The sequence below is a fragment of the Cupressus sempervirens genome, chromosome 4, assembly GCF_028749045.1.
Source record: "Cupressus sempervirens isolate cs-2001-9-10 chromosome 4, ASM2874904v1, whole genome shotgun sequence".
NCBI lineage: Eukaryota > Viridiplantae > Streptophyta > Pinopsida > Cupressales > Cupressaceae > Cupressus > Cupressus sempervirens.
Window position 1 is genome coordinate 477,759,335 of NC_143121.1, and position 14,185 is coordinate 477,773,519.

The window sequence follows — 14,185 nt, forward strand, 5'->3', positions numbered from 1 at the left end:
TTCCCGTGGAGAGCTTTAGGGTTACCTTATATCCTCTGGTTTATGCCTTCAAGACTGTGACATCTGGAATTATTAAGGACATGAAGAGGAAATTTGGAATTGGTATTTTTCATTCTAATTCAAGCCATTGGAAATCATATATGATCATCTCAATCATTTCTTGATCACCGTTGGCTACCGTAGCAACAATTCATTATAATTCTCTTGGCTTTGTCGAGTCTTGGTAACATTTTCCCCCCTTGCTTTGAAGAATTAAAAGTTTAAATTGTTGTTTTTTAAAGACTTCTTCTGGTCAAGAAGTTTAGAACTAAGTGGAAGTGATTTCTTGACCTTAGAGTAGAATTTATTTTTGACCTCCAAAATTTATCTGTTGCAAGAGATTTTATTCTGAAGATTTCAGTAGATAAATTTCACTCTGGTTTTTAAAGGAGGATCAACAATTTGTTGGATGGTTTAGGAAAGCTTGACCATATACATGGCCACCATGGGTGCATATTGGTCATTATCTCATGCAAGATTGTGTCAAGTCGATTGCATTCTTCAGCTACAAAGTGGGACTTTGTTGTTAAATGGTATTGCTTGAGGTTACAGAGATAAGTATTGCATGGAGTTGAAGAGATGAATATTACTGTGATGTTTATATTATATAAATGTATTGATGCTATGAGATTTACACTAGTTATTGAGGCATCATTCTGAACCTCTTTGTGTATGTGTGTTTATTGAGATTAGACCACAAAGAGATGAGTATTTATGGTTATATTGCTTGAAAAGAGATTATGTTTACCATTGATAGTTGATTTTAATAATCTCTCTTGGTTGCAGGATGCAACAAGATAAGGATTATAGCTCCAGAGGGAGATGCTGAGCTTTATAGGGAGTTCTTTGCTTCAGAGGGAAGCTTCATAATTAAGAGGGAGTGTTTATGAAATCTCCTTCACTCACATATATGCTTGTAATGCTTATGGTATTTGTAAAATTTGAGACTTAAATGGAACTAAGTCTTGTTTTTATAATGTCCATTTCTATTCTTGGGTAAATAAATGAGATTGTAAAATCAGCTATGGTAACTCTTTCATTATGCGATAGTGAACACCATGTTGAGAGAGTCCATGAAGTCATCATGTTGAGAGATTCTGTGATGAAAGTTGGATGTCATGTTGAGAGATTCCATGACAGTTCACGTTGAGAGAGTCTATGATTAAAGGCTTAGCTGTGAGTCTTACAAATCTTTTCATGTTGAGTGATTCCATGAATATAAGTAATTGTTACAGGGTTTCATGTTGAGTGATTCCATGAATATGATTGATTGTTAAGGTTTTTATGAATCTTACAGGATATATGGGATGAGATTTTATCATTAATATTTTGATTGCAATCTTGTGTGATTGTTCAGCTAAAGATCTCTCTCTGGCTAAGAGGGAGTGTTGAAGATGGTAGATGCAATAGAGATCTTTATCTCTAGAAATATGAACATTATTACTGTTATTGTTACGTTTAGTTGAAAATGACACTTATATTTAATTTGTAATATTAAATGTAAATGATGTGTCATTCGCATGCATTGAGGCATGAATATTCGAAGAGTTATAATTAATTATAGGAGTTATGGGAATCTCAAGAGACCTTTGGTTATAATGTGAAGAGTCTCTCCTATTGTTATATATTTGCATCAAGCAAATGATTTGTACACTTGAACATTTCATTATCAATAAAGATATATTTGTGTTGTGTGGTTGGGTTTTTCCTTTTATTCTTGAAGGGTTTTTCCAAGATATTTCTAGTGATCTTTGTTTCGTTTCTGTCTCATTCTTATTGATGGTTGTCTCCATGGATTTTTGGGCTCTAGTTTTAACAGAATGATTGGATGCTTGTCACAATTGCATCACTTGAAGTTTTTTGTAGCATGACATGCTACATGGTTTTGACTTACAAGTTCTCTCTCTTGATGGTCTAGTGCTCTTTCCTAGAGGTTCATGTTCATATGAGATTAATGTGGAAAAGTTGGAAGAGCAAAGGAGATCAAAGGTGAGTTATTTTGCAGAAATCTAGTTATCATTGTGAGTGTTCTTTGGTACTAAATGATATTGTTGACCCTTCTATGTGGGTGTTGTTGGTTCCCAAAACCACAGATTGGAAATCCAAAAGTTTTGTCGATTCTCTAATAGGATTAATCAATCAGCCTTGGCCAATGAAGGGTAATAACCTCTTGATTCAATTCACCTACACTTTAGGCTTCACTAAACTTAGGCTGGTAACCTTCACCTTAAACCTTGATCACTTAGTTCAAAGCTTTTCTATAGAGAATTTAAACTTTGTGAATTCTTAGTTAGCAATATTTTTAAACTCGATCAAAACAAAGTTATATGAATGCTTTGATCTATTTACTTTTGAAATGAATATTATTTAAATGAAAGCAATAGTGTTTATGAGTTATGGATATGACAGAATATTGAACTCCAAGACCTCAGACAGCAACCCACTTTCACGAAATAAATTGCAGACCAGTCCCTTATCCAACCTTGGGTAAATAGAGTCAAACTTTCTCCAAATCCTTATATACAATCCTGAGAGACAGTGCTATACCATCCACTACTTATAGACTGAAGCTTCAATTAGCAACACAACTTCTAGTCTAATTGAATTTAATTTCTTTGAGAAAACCACTTAGACAAAATTTACATAGACAGTGTTTCGTATGCAAATTCTGATAATCAAAGACTTGTCCTGAAATTAATTTCTTCACCATTAATAGTAATTGATTTTAACATCAATAATCACAGGGGATAAATCTAAACGAAATACTTTGAACTTCAATTTTCAAGATGACTAAAGAAAACATGGCTCTTGCATTAAATATGTAAAATGAGTACAAAATAGTATGTGCTTCATTTACAATATTCAGTCTACCAAGATTGCATAAAATATCTACTTCTTTTCTCTTTTATCTATTGTGCTGCTATTTTATTGCTTCTCTTATCTTCTCTTTTTCTACCTCATTATTCCTTCTTTATTTATATCTACTTTATTTTGGTGGATGTGACTTTTCAAATGAAAAGTCATATATATATTATACTTTCTTATTAATTAATTGCACCTTTTTCAATAATAAACTGGGAGGGCTGAGAGCAACCGTACAGTATGAAACAATGTTCATACAGTGAGTCTGGAAAGTGTGGTGTACGGTGACTAGAAACAATGGTACCCGTACGATGTCTAGTCGTACGATTGGAACTAATGGCCGTACGGTATGATATCTATATGGTGACTGGCCATACACTAAGACAAATGGTCGTACGGTGGGAACTAAAGGCCATATGGAAGGAATGTGAGGGGGTCCGTACTGTATGGCAGAATAAAAATGTGAAGCCGTACGTTGTATAGTGGCTGACCATACGGTCTATAAGGGCAATGTCGGACAGTTAGATGGAGGGCAATTGAACTGAGTTCTGGTCCGTATGGGTAGGTTGTGTAACAATGATTTGCAGGTGGAGAGAGAGACATACACCATAAACTACTAACTAATATTATTAAATCAATGGCAAACAACAATGTAGATTTCGAACACCAAATAATGCCCGCACAAGTATGAAAGAACATTCACCAATTGATAAGTATTTGCAAATAATGAAAGCACTCCAAATTTGCTAGATAGAAACCGAGCTGAGCACCAACGAAATAGCATGAGGGTTGAATCCCACCAAAACTGCACAAGCCAGATAGGGAGGATCTTTCACTTCCGAAATGGGGAACAATCCCAAACTCCAACAAGAATCCATAGTACAGAGAAATATAATCCAAAAGCATACCAACTACAACCTATAAGCCATGCTTAAACACCCATCGGGAAACTTTTCGAGGGTGTACAAAGATAGCCGACGGCGACACAAACTACGGAAACAAAAATAAAAATGAGTTTGAGATACATTAAATCAATTGGCCCGTTACAAATGTTTTATTTATTATTTATTTTATAACGGGAACATTATAGTCCTCCCGTCCCAAAATTTGCTTGTCCTCAAGCAAATGCAAACCCAGTTTTAGGAAATCTTTCGTAATCAGCTCCTCCAGTTCCGAGTCAGGCACTAAATAGATATTCTCGTTGAAGTAAATGATGTCATCAATAACCTTGTATCTTTCATCACGTACATAACCATCCATGAACTCACATGCAAAAGTGTTCTTGGAATACTCAGCCAATAGACGAGCTCGCTAGTTATCCAAGGAATGCAATGAGCTGTTGAATATCTTGTTTTTACTTGCGACATCTGGGACCGAATCCTGTTTAAAAATTGCCTCCATCTTCTTGATTGTGACTTCCCTCGATCCTTTATTTGACATTCCTCTTAGCAACACCTTCTTGCCATCTGTCTCAAATGAAAAGTCCATCCTTTTGAAACTTTGAGTGTACTGGTCAAGAGTTTCCAACCACTGGATGCCCAAAATGATATCAGTATCAACCAGATCTATGACAAAGAAATCATCTGCCAAGGTATAGTTTCCCATGGAAATTTGTAGCCATGGGATCACATGAGTGCAAGGTAACAAGGTTCCTCCTGCAACCTTAACCTCAAATACTCTGTGCTCAACTACGTACAGGCCTTTACTAGTGACCAAAAATGAATTGATGAAATTCAGTGTGGTGCCACTATCAATCATGATTGGGACTCGTTTTCCATGAAGTGTGCCATGACCTCTGAAGATACCACCTCCAATCGGTGTAGTGAGGGTAGCAATGGAACCCCCTTTTTGTATCAGGGCATTTATTCTCTCCTACTGAGTAATTTCTCCGTCAATCGTTGCAGGTATTTGTTCTTCGTCGTCATCAGGCATCACCTCAATGTAATGAATCTTTCCCTTCTCGAGGCAGCGATGACCAGGACCCCATGGTTCTTTGCACATGAAACAGAGCTTTTTCCTCCGGAGTTCTGCCAAGAATCTTCATCAAATTGAGGTTTTTCCTGGATTGGCTCCTTGTCTTTGTCTTCTTGTGGGGATGGTGTTGGTGTAACTGCGTGAGTTTTGGAGGAAGATACGGCCATGTCACGCACCTTCTTAATAGCTTTGTTGAGTGTACCCAAGTTGAACCCTTTGATCCAACCTCTCAAAGGCTCTCTCAGCCCATCCATGAATAACACAATTCGACATCTTTCAGAGATGTTTGTGACTAATACCGATAGCCTTTGGAACTCGGTGACATAGTTGTCTACCATGCCCGTTTGCTTTAGCTGAGCTAGATCTTTGAAGTTTAGCTTAGGATCCTTCCCATCGAAATGATCAATGAGTCTCTCAGTAAACTCAACATAAGAGGTCACTTGGTCATGACCGAGAGTGACCAATCCATGATGCCACCACTCATGTGCCACTCCTTCCAGATGAAGTGTTGCGAACTTGACTGCTTCCTCTTCGGGCATTGGATTGAGTTGGAAATAGGTATCTGCCTTTAGGACCCATGACTGTGCGATAATGGATCCAAACCCATCAAATGGTGACAGATTTACCTTACTCAGCTTTCTCCTAAGATCATCGTTAAAGTATCCTCTGTTTCTACCTCCCGAATATCTCATTCTCAGATTTGTGTAATCTTTGTAGGATATATCTTCTTCAAGGTTTGCATTCTTCTAGTCCTCTCTCATCTCTACGAAAGTTGGTTGTCTCCCTCCGTGTTGTGCCTCCATCTGTGGTGGAAAAATCGGCGTGGAAGGTCAAGAGCGTGCTGGCTGAGGGCTTGATTTACCCAACACCAAGTCCACCTTGTGACCATTTTGTTCTCTGGCAACTTCTTGAGAGTTTCTCCCATAAGTCACTGTATATTAGTGATCTGTGCCTGATTCCTAGCAAGTTCCCTCAGTAGTGCCACCAGTTCGAGAGCGATCGGTTCCTGTTCGTCAGCCATTCGATCAACGGAATGTGTCCTTCTTCTCTTCTGACTATAAACTCTCATTCACTGTCCACAAGCTAGTAGGATCGAAGTGCTCTGATACCATGTAATGTTCCAATTCCTGCTAGCAGAGGCTTGGACACTAATCACTCGAATTGGCAATGTGCAAGGAAGGCGAGCAAACTGGGAGGGCTGAGAGCAACCGTACAGTATGAAACAATGTTCGTACGGTGAGTCTAGAAAATGTGGTGTACGGTCACTAGAAGCAATGGTACCCGTACGGTGTCTGGTCGTATGCTTGGAACTAATGGTCGTACGGTATGATACTCGTATGGTGATTGGCCGTACGATGAGAAAAATGGTTGTACGGTGGGAACTAAAGGTCGTACGGCAGGAATGTGAGGGGGTCCGTACAGTATGGCGGAATAAAAATGTGAAGCCGTATATTGTATAGTGGTTGACCGTACGGTCTGTAAGGGGAATGTCGTACAGTTTGATGGAGGGCAATTAAACTGAGTTCTGGTCCGTACGAGTAGGTTGTGTAACAATGATTTGCAAGTGGAGGATGGAGAGAGAGGTGTACACCATAAACTACTAACTAATATTATTAAATCAATGGCAAACAACAATGTAGATTTCAAACACCAAATAATGCCCGTACAAGTATGAAAGAACATTCACCAGTTGATAAGTATTTGCAAATAATAAAAGCACTCCAAATTTGCTAGATAGAAACCGAGTTGAGCAACGACGGAATAGGGCGAGGGTTGAATCCCACCGAAACTGCACGAGCCAAATAGGGAAGATCTTTCAATTTCAAAATGGCGAACAATCCCGAACTCCAACAGGAATCTGCAGTACAGAGAAATATAATCCAAAAGCATACCAACTACAACCTACAAGCCGTGCTTAAATACCCGTTGGGAAACTTTCCGAGGGTGTACAAAAATAGCCAATGGTGCCACAAACTACGGAAACAAAAATAAAAATGGGTCCGAGATACAGTAAATCAATCGGCCCATTACAAATGTTTAATTTATTATTTATTTTATAACAGGAACATTACATTTAGATGAACTTTATATCTATTTATAGATTGGCTCCCTCTTTATATATTCATGTAGATATCAGTGATACTAGTTTTGACTGCTGCATTTGAGCCATAGTTTTGAGAATCGCTTGAAAATCGCATAAATCGCCGATTTGGCGATTCGATTCAGGCCAGGCAATTTTTTTGGAGCCGTGAATCAGCATGGCCGATTTTTTGCCATGAATCGCCTAAATCACCAATTCAAGCAATTCGTGGCAAAAATCGCCTAAATCGAAAGCAAAAATCGGCCACGGCAACAAATAAAGTTGGCTTGATTTTTTTATAAAAACACATTTTTTTCTTCTTTTTGGCTTTTCCTCTTTGCTTTAAACCTAAAGGGCCTTCTAATTGTTAAGCATGAGTAGAAGAGAGGAAAAGTGAGAGAGAAGAAGAGAAGAAAAACCATAGGTTTCCAACCGGCAAAAAGGAAGAGCACCAAAGAGATCAAAAGTCCATCTAGGGAGGCCATAAATTGCATTGGGAGCATTAAGGAGTCAATATCAACACTCTTCAACTCATTTGCAAGAGGTAAGTGCTGATTTTTTTTTGCATGTTAGTGTATTATGCATTTTTTGTTCATTTTTTTTAGTTTTCATTTGCAAATCTTGAATGTTTTTTAGTTTTACTAAATTGTAAACTAGGGTTTGTTGTTTTGTAGCTTTTGTTTGAATCTATGATTTGAATCATTATGATCATATGATTTCTATTTACTTCAGCTACAGCCTACAATTTACATTTTACGTAGTTACGTAGATGATAGATTTATCATTTATGTTCCATGTTTATGTATGTTAACTTCTATTTGATGATGTTATAGTGTGTTTAAGTTATATTCAATAAAGGGTGCATGAAATAAGTTTTAAATTGTTAAAATCTCTAAATTTAAAGGGTTTTTTTAAATTTGCCGATTCATAGCCAATTCATGGCCGATTCACGATTTAATTCGACCTTGCCGATTCTGATCCAATTCTAATTCTCGTTACTTTGATTTGAGCACACAATTTTGACATCCCTCACCACCTCTAACATTATTCCCAAAATGGAGACCATTTTTTGCAAAAAATTGAGTTCCACTAGGTGTACATGGTGGATTTTTCAATTCTCTAATTGATTTCAAATTTAGCAGTATCCATGTAATGAAAGTTCTAGGATGTATATGTGCCCTTTGCTGGATGTTCTCATTATCATACAAAGTTGAGGGTCTTCAAAATTTCGTTGTTTAAATATTATATAATAGATTTTATTTTTTTAAACATAAATATCAACAATGTCAGGAGGGGACATTCTCAAAAGGTATAAGCCTCCCACAAAAGCTTCCCTTCACTATGTTCTAGAATCAATAGCCCAAGTAACTTGCCTAACAAATTAATAAGTCGAGCATTACCAGCCCACCAAGAAAAACCAGTAAGGTAGCCCATATACAAGGACTTGCCAGTGCGGATTGGGTTGGATGTTATTGGAAAAGGCTTACTTGTAATGGTAAGTATAACTTGATTTAAAGATATGATTATTTGGATGTATTAGCAAATAGATATGATTGCTATTCCTATTGTTTTGTGAGTTATTGGCAACTGCTTGGACATATTTGTTATCACTGGATTTAGTGTAAGTTCTTGAATACAATGGTGTTTCTATGTGGCAATATGTCATCACATTTAGATGGTACCTTATCTTTCATGCATTGGAAAATCTATGAGACAATCAAATATATGTGTCATCACCATTGATTGCATCCATTCAATAACATCCCTTCGACTACAACAATATGTGATTGTGTAACATGTTGTCCTTCATTTTGTCACCACAAAATGAAGACAACACTACGAAACTTATCGAATTGAGTTTCGCATTCCTCTAAGATAATTCACTATTTGATTGGCCAAAATTGGTAAATCAATCATTCCCAATTCATATAATAAAATCTTTTCACTAAAGGCTCTTTTCAAGTCTTTTTCATTTTTTCAGTTTGTTGGCCTATACTTTGATTTTTGAGGCCTTCAAAGTCCTTTTTGCATTTTTGAGTGTTTTTTTAGATTAGTTTAGTCTTTTTGTTTCCTTCAATCTCTTGCTTTCAATCACACTTTCAAAAGGTATTAAGGATTAAGTGCCCAAAAAATTGGATTCTCCAAGTTCAATTGCATATTTAAAATTTTGGCCTTATATTCTACTATTGAGATGCACTTTTTGAAAAATATAACTTAAAATGACTATGTTATGTTTTTTAAGTTACTTTATCACTTAAGTGACTTTATGACTTTATAGTCTAATTAGATGTCGAGATTTTAATATATATATATTTTTTTTAAATTAAGTGAAATATCACTTTTTGAATACATTTACACATAATATGTAAAATATATGGTGTAAATATATATTTGACCCCTTTAAGTAATATTTTTAAATAGACATGTGCTAAATAGAAAACTTAAGTGATGCAACTCCATTACATGTTATTTTTAAAATGAAATAGATGAAATGCATCCACTAGAACCCAATTTCCTCTTTGCATGTAAAAACATCTTGAGACCATGATTTGCCAAAGGATTTCAAATACATGCAAATGCAAGTCATAAAAATATGCAACGACCTCTCCTAAGCCCTATTTTGACTTGCAGCATCCAAATGCATGCAAAAAAAATACATGTAATCTCCTCTAAAAAATCCGATTTTGGTCTAAGAGAAAATGCCTTGCATGCAATCCATCCTTGTAAACCCAATTTTTCTCTTGGAGGGAAAAAGTTGGGACTTATGCTTTACCAATGCATATTTTAAATATGCAATCCAACCTTATAACCCCAATTTTGGTTCTCAAGAGAAATAACATTCGATGTAAAGGCTCTTTCTAGGCCCGATTTTCCCTAGGCATTGGAAAGAGAAAGCCTTGCAAATGCATTTACATGCAAAAACGCTGCATGTAATGCATTCCTCTGAACTTGAGTTGGACTTGCGAAAGAGTTATATGCATCTTCATTGCATATTTTTAAAACATGCATTTGTCTTTGGAGAACCTGATTTTCCTCTTCCAAGGCAAAAACATCCATGCAATAAGAGTTTCTAAACCCGCTTTTTCTCTTCCAAGGCAAAAACATCCATGCAATAACAGTTTCTAAACCTGATTTTGGTCTTGGAGAAGAGGTGTGTCATGCAATGAGGCTTTCCAAACCCAATTTTGCCTAAAACCATTGGAAGGAAATGGCTTTTTAAGAGCATTTGCATCAAATACATGTACATATAATGCAAGTTGGAGAACCCGATTTGCCTTGAGAGGAACATTTCAAACATGCAAATCACTCCAAGAAGTGCCATCTGCACTTAGGAATGCATTTACAACAACATTTGCAACATCTTGTACATGCATTTGCATCTCTAAACCACGATTTGAAGCTAAGGTTTGAATCTTTCAAAGACATTTGGTCATTACTACAAACACACTTGTAGAAACTAACTTTAGAGAGAATAAGTTCATTCCAACTTCTTCTTTTTCCAAATTTTTCTCTTTGCTCTCCAAGTAAGTGCAAGAATTTGGTTTTGTTTGCATTTCTTCATCACTTTGCTATTTTGTTGTGTTTTTTGGCTCTTTATCATCTATTTGTTCAAATGCAGCCCTAGTTTTTAGCTTCAAGTTATTTGACAAAGTTTGAAACTTTCATTCTTTGCAAATGCAAAGGTCTCTAATTGCAAAAACGAAGTTGCATGCAAAGTGAAGTTTTGAAGTTTTTCAAGTTTGAGTCAAAGCAAGATGTATGTTTTTCTTTTTCATTTTAAGCTTTTGTATATATTTTGTTGCTTGTTTTGGTTTGTTTTTGGAGAAAAGTTGGAGCTCTTCCCTCGAGAACGCAAGTACATTTTCATGCTTTCACCTTCAATTTTCATCCATCATCAAAATACATCCCAACTCCATATTCCTAAACATGTAATCTCAATCCCAAAACCTGATTACATATTTTCATCAAGTAAAATGATGAGTTTTTACCACATGTAATTGCATCTCCTAAACCTGATTTCGGTCAAAACTCATAATTTTTAACATAAAAACTCTTGTCCTACACGCATTCATATGCTTCCAACTTGCATTCTAAGCCATCCAAAGCAAAAGCCCTATTTTGTTCACATGCAATCCACCATCTAAACCCTGATTTTGGCTATTTTTGCCCAAAATACAAGTTGTTCCATTCATTTCCAGCCTTGAAAAGCATTCGATAAGTATCCAATTTATACTCCAAACACTTATCCTTCACAGATCCATCATTGAGTCTCAAACCCCAAAGCTTTCATGGATCCAATCCCATCAGATGACGTTTTCATTATTTGGAATCTTCATGTTGTAGCGAACTCTTCAAGTCAAGATATGTCAGAATTTCTTCAAAGAATAGAGACATCTTGTCAAGAAGAAATGCTTCAAATCAAAAGAAGCAATATTCATTTGGTCTCCACTTTCCCAATGTCGGCTCTAAAACATGAGATTGTGGGGAAATGTGCCAAATCACTTTAAGAAAAAGGGTGAGAGAGAGAAATCAACTGAAGATGTTTATGGGAGAGTTGTTCCAAGTTTACATATGAACATCATTGAGAAGGTTTTCTAAGTGTTGAAAACTCCAAAATGTGCAAATTTGACAAATAAGAATTCATAATTGTAGAATGAGAAAAAGATTGATAAATCAAGTATTAAAATGACAACTGGCAGTGACATGGAATACAAGAACTCCCAATTCAGAGACCATCCACAATAGCATCATCAAGTAGAAAGCCTTTGCTGATGATCAATAGAATTGATTCAGAAGTTTCAACTTTCTCTTCAAAAGCATTTTCAGCTTTGTAGATTTAGAAGATAGATTACATGTAATCCGATTGCATGTAACCGATTCCATGAACCTTTAGTGCATGTAATCCAATAAATATTCATTCTTAGTTTGACTTAGTCAAGGTGGTTGAGTTTCTACCACCTTTATCTCACTCCTTTTTCCTACATAAAGGAGTGTCATCATTGTAAAAATCATCTTTTATTATATGCAAGAGAGCTTTGTCAAACTCGTGTAGGTATAACTTTGATTATGTAATGCGAACTTGAAAGAAAAGTGAATGGAAAGAAGTAGTTGGATTCGAAGCTTTGACTAGAAACAATTGTGATAGAACAAACTGGAAGTTGTGATTGTGATTTGTTTCTATTATCGTTCATTCATGTTACTATTGTATGTTTAAAAGAGCATAGTGAATACAAGAAACAATTGGAGCTGAAGCTTTGACTATGAGCAATCATGGTAATATATAGACTAGAATCTTTGGCTGTAGCTTATATTACTATCTCAAATTCACGCAAATAGTTAAAATTAACTTATAGCTTAGAAATTCTCCACTTTTGGAAGTTTGTGTGCCCCAATGGTAGAGATTTTTCTTATAGAATAGATAAAACTAGACATAGATCTAAGACAGTACACTCTCCATCAGCCTTTGTGCTGGTGTTTGGTATCGGTATCGCTGTTTCCAGATTTGGATAGAAGTGTAGTGTAAGAGATCCAACTTGTCATTACCCACTCCGCGAGTAAGTGGATTCTTTCTTGAAAAGAAGAAAGAATATTAGTAACACCCTATAACGCATCTCTTAACTTCTTTCTTACCTTGATTTGATTCAAGGAACGACGACAAGGGGAAGCCTTCTCTTTAAGGTAGGAGAGACTCTGTCTCATACGTTGTGGCTGGTCAACCTATTTTGCAACTGAATTTGCATAAACTGCAGTTGCAAAATATCCACCCAACATAACAATTAGTAATGTTAACTTAATTCCGTAACTAATCGCTTCCAGCAATTATAGTCTTAATGATACTAATTAAAACCTTAATGTTAAATAGCAATTACAATCCAAACTGATCGCAGGTATTATTGTATGTAGTTAACAGTGATTACTCCTGATGCTATAAAACATTAACAGGCATGATCGAGGATGAGAGGGTCCTTGTTTGAGATGGTGACCACCTTAGTTGTCAATGCACATATCTTGATGAAACCATGGAGCACATAGATGTTGAAATTGTGCTTGTTGTCTATAGGGATCATTTCTTTGATGTTGAGTTTATTTTTGACACCTTATGGAATGTATATAACAAGTGTCAGAATGTTGGGAATGGTGTGTTGTACACCATGCATGATAAAATATTGAAGTTAATAATCTAAAAATATATATTTAGTTGTGCTACAACTTGGAGATGCAGATACCACACGGGTCAGTCATTCTTGAGGTCACTTGCATGCAATATACATTGGAATAAATATTTAATGTGGATGTCACATTAGGAAAATATTTAATATTGGGCAAAATTAGAACCAAATATAGTTTGGGAGTCATGGTTTAGTGAGCTTGTGATTTATATAGTATCAGTTAGTAGTTTTGTGCAAACCCTCTCTCTATACAAGAAAGCACAAGTAGTTGAGGTTGGCTTCTATAACATTTGGTTTGTTGGTTACGGTTACATTGAACATCTCTTCTAAGTTGCATATGCGAAAGCATGAATTGGGATGTGTGACTACAGAGTTCCAATTTGCTTGTTCACATGGAGAAGTGTAGCTAGGTTGCTTGATGCTTCAAAATATTTTAATAGCGACTTCGTAAGTGTATTGTATTCTTGCTCACGAGATATTAGATTGTGTGTTGAGTGCATTTGTATGGTTGAGTTTTCTCTTCAGAGGGGAGTACAGCTAGTATTATCTTGAGGTATGTTTTGCTGCAAATTTAATTTCAGATATGACCAAATCTTTGCAACTCGTACCTATCCCTTATTAGGTTAATGAAATGAAATGAATGAAGGAATTTTAATGACGTTCACAAGACCAAGTGGTGAAGAGAAAATTCACAATGAATTGTAATGACTTAATAACATTTTTAAAATTTACTAGTTTTAATATTAATTAATCAGTATTTTAAATTTACTATAAAATATTTTACTTCAAATAAGGATAAAAATTGTAGATTTATATATTTTGAATTGAATTATAACTTTTAACTTGAATTTTATTAGTTGACATATTCATTTCAAATTTTCCCTTCACCAAACTTGAACATGAACACAAAGCTTTTGACATGGCCTAGGAGAACACAAAAATGCTCTTGTCCATTCACACAGTGAAACTATTTTCAAAGGATTCAAAAATAATCTGTATGCTCAGGAAGTTTATAAAACTCACATTTTCCTGATGCAACTGTAGTAGATAATTCATCGAT

At 35.7% G+C, this 14,185-nt stretch overlaps 1 protein-coding gene across 4 annotated transcripts in view; it reads right to left on the minus strand.

Moving 5' to 3' along the window:
* Positions 1 to 14,185, minus strand: part of ENOC (cytosolic enolase) — a 183,268-nt gene that overhangs the window by 73,312 nt on the left and 95,771 nt on the right. The window lies entirely within an intron of this gene.